This window comes from Grus americana, chromosome 9 (genome assembly GCF_028858705.1).
Source record: "Grus americana isolate bGruAme1 chromosome 9, bGruAme1.mat, whole genome shotgun sequence".
In the NCBI taxonomy this organism is placed as follows: Eukaryota; Metazoa; Chordata; class Aves; order Gruiformes; family Gruidae; genus Grus; species Grus americana.
Genome location: NC_072860.1, coordinates 2,794,207 through 2,799,206, shown reverse-complemented (window position 1 = coordinate 2,799,206; position 5,000 = coordinate 2,794,207). Strand labels below are relative to the sequence as shown.

The 5,000-nt window shown below is 64.6% G+C and overlaps 14 non-coding genes across 14 annotated transcripts; all 14 read left to right on the top strand.

Annotated features, from left to right (window-relative positions):
• The first annotated feature begins 128 nt into the window (after nucleotides 1–128).
• On the top strand, nucleotides 129–247 carry LOC129210466 (5S ribosomal RNA). The gene has a single exon (XR_008578522.1). It is a non-coding gene; the product is annotated as a 5S ribosomal RNA (ribosomal RNA).
• A 235-nt stretch (nucleotides 248–482) lies between these two features.
• LOC129210465 (5S ribosomal RNA) lies at nucleotides 483–601 on the top strand. Its single transcript, XR_008578521.1, has one exon. It is a non-coding gene; the product is annotated as a 5S ribosomal RNA (ribosomal RNA).
• Nucleotides 602–833: 232 nt separating this feature from the next.
• LOC129210464 (5S ribosomal RNA) lies at nucleotides 834–952 on the top strand. The gene has a single exon (XR_008578520.1). It is a non-coding gene; the product is annotated as a 5S ribosomal RNA (ribosomal RNA).
• Nucleotides 953–1,183: 231 nt separating this feature from the next.
• Nucleotides 1,184–1,302, top strand: LOC129210463 (5S ribosomal RNA). The gene has a single exon (XR_008578519.1). It is a non-coding gene; the product is annotated as a 5S ribosomal RNA (ribosomal RNA).
• Nucleotides 1,303–1,545: 243 nt separating this feature from the next.
• On the top strand, nucleotides 1,546–1,664 carry LOC129210462 (5S ribosomal RNA). The gene has a single exon (XR_008578518.1). It is a non-coding gene; the product is annotated as a 5S ribosomal RNA (ribosomal RNA).
• Nucleotides 1,665–1,888: 224 nt separating this feature from the next.
• LOC129210430 (5S ribosomal RNA) lies at nucleotides 1,889–2,007 on the top strand. The gene has a single exon (XR_008578487.1). It is a non-coding gene; the product is annotated as a 5S ribosomal RNA (ribosomal RNA).
• A 231-nt stretch (nucleotides 2,008–2,238) lies between these two features.
• Nucleotides 2,239–2,357, top strand: LOC129210461 (5S ribosomal RNA). Its single transcript, XR_008578517.1, has one exon. It is a non-coding gene; the product is annotated as a 5S ribosomal RNA (ribosomal RNA).
• A 231-nt stretch (nucleotides 2,358–2,588) lies between these two features.
• LOC129210459 (5S ribosomal RNA) lies at nucleotides 2,589–2,707 on the top strand. Its single transcript, XR_008578515.1, has one exon. It is a non-coding gene; the product is annotated as a 5S ribosomal RNA (ribosomal RNA).
• A 231-nt stretch (nucleotides 2,708–2,938) lies between these two features.
• Nucleotides 2,939–3,057, top strand: LOC129210458 (5S ribosomal RNA). Its single transcript, XR_008578514.1, has one exon. It is a non-coding gene; the product is annotated as a 5S ribosomal RNA (ribosomal RNA).
• A 233-nt stretch (nucleotides 3,058–3,290) lies between these two features.
• Nucleotides 3,291–3,409, top strand: LOC129210457 (5S ribosomal RNA). Its single transcript, XR_008578513.1, has one exon. It is a non-coding gene; the product is annotated as a 5S ribosomal RNA (ribosomal RNA).
• A 241-nt stretch (nucleotides 3,410–3,650) lies between these two features.
• Nucleotides 3,651–3,769, top strand: LOC129210456 (5S ribosomal RNA). The gene has a single exon (XR_008578512.1). It is a non-coding gene; the product is annotated as a 5S ribosomal RNA (ribosomal RNA).
• Nucleotides 3,770–4,003: 234 nt separating this feature from the next.
• On the top strand, nucleotides 4,004–4,122 carry LOC129210455 (5S ribosomal RNA). The gene has a single exon (XR_008578511.1). It is a non-coding gene; the product is annotated as a 5S ribosomal RNA (ribosomal RNA).
• A 232-nt stretch (nucleotides 4,123–4,354) lies between these two features.
• Nucleotides 4,355–4,473, top strand: LOC129210454 (5S ribosomal RNA). The gene has a single exon (XR_008578510.1). It is a non-coding gene; the product is annotated as a 5S ribosomal RNA (ribosomal RNA).
• Nucleotides 4,474–4,707: 234 nt separating this feature from the next.
• Nucleotides 4,708–4,826, top strand: LOC129210453 (5S ribosomal RNA). Its single transcript, XR_008578509.1, has one exon. It is a non-coding gene; the product is annotated as a 5S ribosomal RNA (ribosomal RNA).
• Nucleotides 4,827–5,000: the final 174 nt, after the last annotated feature.

The window sequence follows — 5,000 nt, the reverse complement described above, 5'->3', positions numbered from 1 at the left end:
TCGTTTTGTTGTGGGTCAGGTGTGTGGGTGAGGGCCGTGGAGCGTGTGGTTGTGGGTGCGTGAGGGTGCGTGAGGGTGCGTGAGGGTGTTGTGTGGCCCCCGAGAGGGGTGCTGTCGGGGCAGGGGGTGCCTACGGCCATACCACCCTGAGAACGCCCGATCTCGTCTGATCTCGGAAGCTAAGCAGGGTCGGGCCCGGTTAGTACTTGGATGGGAGACCGCCTGGGAATACCGGGTGCTGTAGGCTTTTGGGGGTTTGGGGGGCGCCCCCCCCGCGTTGTCCCGGTGCCATTTTGTTGCTGCTGCGTGTTTTGGGGGGGGTGTTGCGGAGGGTGAGGGGTGCGTGTTTGGGGGTCGTTTTGTTGTGGGTCAGGTGTGTGGGTGAGGGCCGTGGAGCGTGTGGTTGTGGGTGCGTGAGGGTGCGTGAGGGTGCGTGAGGGTGTTGTGTGGCCCCCGAGAGGGGTGCTGTCGGGGCAGGGGGTGCCTACGGCCATACCACCCTGAGAACGCCCGATCTCGTCTGATCTCGGAAGCTAAGCAGGGTCGGGCCCGGTTAGTACTTGGATGGGAGACCGCCTGGGAATACCGGGTGCTGTAGGCTTTTGGTTTTTGGGGGTTCAGGGGCCCCCCCCTCCGCGTTGCCCCGGTGCCGTTTTGTTGCTGCTGCGTGTTTTGGGGGGGTTGTTGCGGAGGGTGAGGGGTGCGTGTTTGGGGGTCGTTTTGTTGTGGGTCAGGTGTGTGGGTGAGGGCCGTGGAGCGTGTGGTTGTGGGTGCGTGAGGGTGCGTGAGGGTGTTGTGTGGCCCCCGAGAGGGGTGCTGTCGGGGCAGGGGGTGCCTACGGCCATACCACCCTGAGAACGCCCGATCTCGTCTGATCTCGGAAGCTAAGCAGGGTCGGGCCCGGTTAGTACTTGGATGGGAGACCGCCTGGGAATACCGGGTGCTGTAGGCTTTTGGGGGTTTGGGGGGCGCCCCCCCGCGTTGTCCCGGTGCCATTTTGTTGCTGCTGCGTGTTTTGGGGGGGGTGTTGCGGAGGGTGAGGGGTGCGTGTTTGGGGGTCGTTTTGTTGTGGGTCAGGTGTGTGGGTGAGGGCCGTGGAGCATGTGGTGGGTGCGTGAGGGTTCGTGAGGGTGCGTGAGGGTGTTGTGTGGCCCCCGAGAGGGGTGCTGTCGGGGCAGAGGGTGCCTACGGCCATACCACCCTGAGAACGCCCGATCTCGTCTGATCTCGGAAGCTAAGCAGGGTCGGGCCCGGTTAGTACTTGGATGGGAGACCGCCTGGGAATACCGGGTGCTGTAGGCTTTTGGTTTTTGGGGGTTCGGGGGGCACCCCCCCCGCGTTGTCCCGGTGCCGTTTTGTTGCTGCTGCGTGTTTTGGGGGGGGGTGTTGCGGAGGGTGAGGGGTGCGTGTTTGGGGGTCGTTTTGTTGTGGGTCAGGTGTGTGGGTGAGGGCCGTGGAGCGTGTGGTTGTGGGTGCGTGAGGGTGCGTGAGGGTGCGTGAGGGTGTTGTGTGGCCCCCGAGAGGGGTGCTGTCGGGGCAGGGGGTGCCTACGGCCATACCACCCTGAGAACGCCCGATCTCGTCTGATCTCGGAAGCTAAGCAGGGTCGGGCCCGGTTAGTACTTGGATGGGAGACCGCCTGGGAATACCGGGTGCTGTAGGCTTTTGGGGGTTCGGGGGGCGCCCCCCCCCGTTGTCCCGGTGCCATTTTGTTGCTGCTGCGTGTTTTGGGGGGGGTGTTGCGGAGGGTGAGGGGTGCGTGTTTGGGGGTCGTTTTGTTGTGGGTCAGGTGTGTGGGTGAGGGCCGTGGAGCGTGTGGTTGTGGGTGCGTGAGGGTGCGTGAGGGTGTTGTGTGGCCCCCGAGAGGGGTGCTGTCGGGGCAGGGGGTGCCTACGGCCATACCACCCTGAGAACGCCCGATCTTGTCTGATCTCGGAAGCTAAGCAGGGTCGGGCCCGGTTAGTACTTGGATGGGAGACCGCCTGGGAATACCGGGTGCTGTAGGCTTTTGGGGGTTTGGGGGGCGCCCCCCCCCGTTGTCCCGGTGCCATTTTGTTGCTGCTGCGTGTTTTGGGGGGGTTGTTGCGGAGGGTGAGGGGTGCGTGTTTGGGGGTCGTTTTGTTGTGGGTCAGGTGTGTGGGTGAGGGCCGTGGAGCATGTGGTGGGTGCGTGAGGGTGCGTGAGGGTGCGTGAGGGTGTTGTGTGGCCCCCGAGAGGGGTGCTGTCGGGGCAGGGGGTGCCTACGGCCATACCACCCTGAGAACGCCCGATCTCGTCTGATCTCGGAAGCTAAGCAGGGTCGGGCCCGGTTAGTACTTGGATGGGAGACCGCCTGGGAATACCGGGTGCTGTAGGCTTTTGCTTTTGGGGGTTCGGGGGGCACCCCCCCCGCGTTGTCCCGGTGCCGTTTTGTTGCTGCTGCGTGTTTTGGGGGGGGTGTTGCGGAGGGTGAGGGGTGCGTGTTTGGGGGTCGTTTTGTTGTGGGTCAGGTGTGTGGGTGAGGGCCGTGGAGCGTGTGGTTGTGGGTGCGTGAGGGTGCGTGAGGGTGTTGTGTGGCCCCCGAGAGGGGTGCTGTCGGGGCAGGGGGTGCCTACGGCCATACCACCCTGAGAACGCCCGATCTCGTCTGATCTCGGAAGCTAAGCAGGGTCGGGCCCGGTTAGTACTTGGATGGGAGACCGCCTGGGAATACCGGGTGCTGTAGGCTTTTGCTTTTGGGGGTTCGGGGGGCACCCCCCCCGCGTTGTCCCGGTGCCGTTTTGTTGCTGCTGCGTGTTTTGGGGGGGGTGTTGCGGAGGGTGAGGGGTGCGTGTTTGGGGGTCGTTTTGTTGTGGGTCAGGTGTGTGGGTGAGGGCCGTGGAGCGTGTGGTTGTGGGTGCGTGAGGGTGCGTGAGGGTGTTGTGTGGCCCCCGAGAGGGGTGCTGTCGGGGCAGGGGGTGCCTACGGCCATACCACCCTGAGAACGCCCGATCTCGTCTGATCTCGGAAGCTAAGCAGGGTCGGGCCCGGTTAGTACTTGGATGGGAGACCGCCTGGGAATACCGGGTGCTGTAGGCTTTTGGGGGTTTGGGGGTTCAGGGGCCCCCCCCTCCGCGTTGCCCCGGTGCCGTTTTGTTGCTGCTGCGTGTTTTGGGGGGGGTGTTGCGGAGGGTGAGGGGTGCGTGTTTGGGGGTCGTTTTGTTGTGGGTCAGGTGTGTGGGTGAGGGCCGTGGAGCGTGTGGTTGTGGGTGCGTGAGGGTGCGTGAGGGTGTTGTGTGGCCCCCGAGAGGGGTGCTGTCGGGGCAGGGGGTGCCTACGGCCATACCACCCTGAGAACGCCCGATCTCGTCTGATCTCGGAAGCTAAGCAGGGTCGGGCCCGGTTAGTACTTGGATGGGAGACCGCCTGGGAATACCGGGTGCTGTAGGCTTTTGCTTTTGGGGGTTCGGGGGGCACCCCCCCCGCGTTGTCCCGGTGCCGTTTTGTTGCTGCTGCGTGTTTTGGGGGGGGTGTTGCGGAGGGTGAGGGGTGCGTGTTTGGGGGTCGTTTTGTTGTGGGTCAGGTGTGTGGGTGAGGGCCGTGGAGCGTGTGGTTGTGGGTGCGTGAGGGTGCGTGAGGGTGCGTGAGGGTGTTGTGTGGCCCCCGAGAGGGGTGCTGTCGGGGCAGGGGGTGCCTACGGCCATACCACCCTGAGAACGCCCGATCTCGTCTGATCTCGGAAGCTAAGCAGGGTCGGGCCCGGTTAGTACTTGGATGGGAGACCGCCTGGGAATACCGGGTGCTGTAGGCTTTTGGGGGTTTGGGGGGCGCCCCCCCGCGTTGTCCCGGTGCCATTTTGTTGCTGCTGCGTGTTTTGGGGGGGGTGTTGCGGAGGGTGAGGGGTGCGTGTTTGGGGGTCGTTTTGTTGTGGGTCAGGTGTGTGGGTGAGGGCCGTGGAGCGTGTGGTTGTGGGTGCGTGAGGGTGCGTGAGGGTGCGTGAGGGTGTTGTGTGGCCCCCGAGAGGGGTGCTGTCGGGGCAGGGGGTGCCTACGGCCATACCACCCTGAGAACGCCCGATCTCGTCTGATCTCGGAAGCTAAGCAGGGTCGGGCCCGGTTAGTACTTGGATGGGAGACCGCCTGGGAATACCGGGTGCTGTAGGCTTTTGGTTTTTGGGGGTTCAGGGGCCCCCCCCTCCGCGTTGCCCCGGTGCCGTTTTGTTGCTGCTGCGTGTTTTGGGGGGGTTGTTGCGGAGGGTGAGGGGTGCGTGTTTGGGGGTCGTTTTGTTGTGGGTCAGGTGTGTGGGTGAGGGCCGTGGAGCGTGTGGTTGTGGGTGCGTGAGGGTGCGTGAGGGTGTTGTGTGGCCCCCGAGAGGGGTGCTGTCGGGGCAGGGGGTGCCTACGGCCATACCACCCTGAGAACGCCCGATCTCGTCTGATCTCGGAAGCTAAGCAGGGTCGGGCCCGGTTAGTACTTGGATGGGAGACCGCCTGGGAATACCGGGTGCTGTAGGCTTTTGGGGGTTTGGGGGGCGCCCCCCCGCGTTGTCCCGGTGCCATTTTGTTGCTGCTGCGTGTTTTGGGGGGGGTGTTGCGGAGGGTGAGGGGTGCGTGTTTGGGGGTCGTTTTGTTGTGGGTCAGGTGTGTGGGTGAGGGCCGTGGAGCGTGTGGTTGTGGGTGCGTGAGGGTGCGTGAGGGTGCGTGAGGGTGTTGTGTGGCCCCCGAGAGGGGTGCTGTCAGGGCAGGGGGTGCCTACGGCCATACCACCCTGAGAACGCCCGATCTCGTCTGATCTCGGAAGCTAAGCAGGGTCGGGCCCGGTTAGTACTTGGATGGGAGACCGCCTGGGAATACCGGGTGCTGTAGGCTTTTGGGGGTTCAGGGGGCGCCCCCCCCGCGTTGTCCCGGTGCCATTTTGTTGCTGCTGCGTGTTTTGGGGGGGGTGTTGCGGAGGGTGAGGGGTGCGTGTTTGGGGGTCGTTTTGTTGTGGGTCAGGTGTGTGGGTGAGGGCCGTGGAGCGTGTGGTTGTGGGTGCGTGAGGGT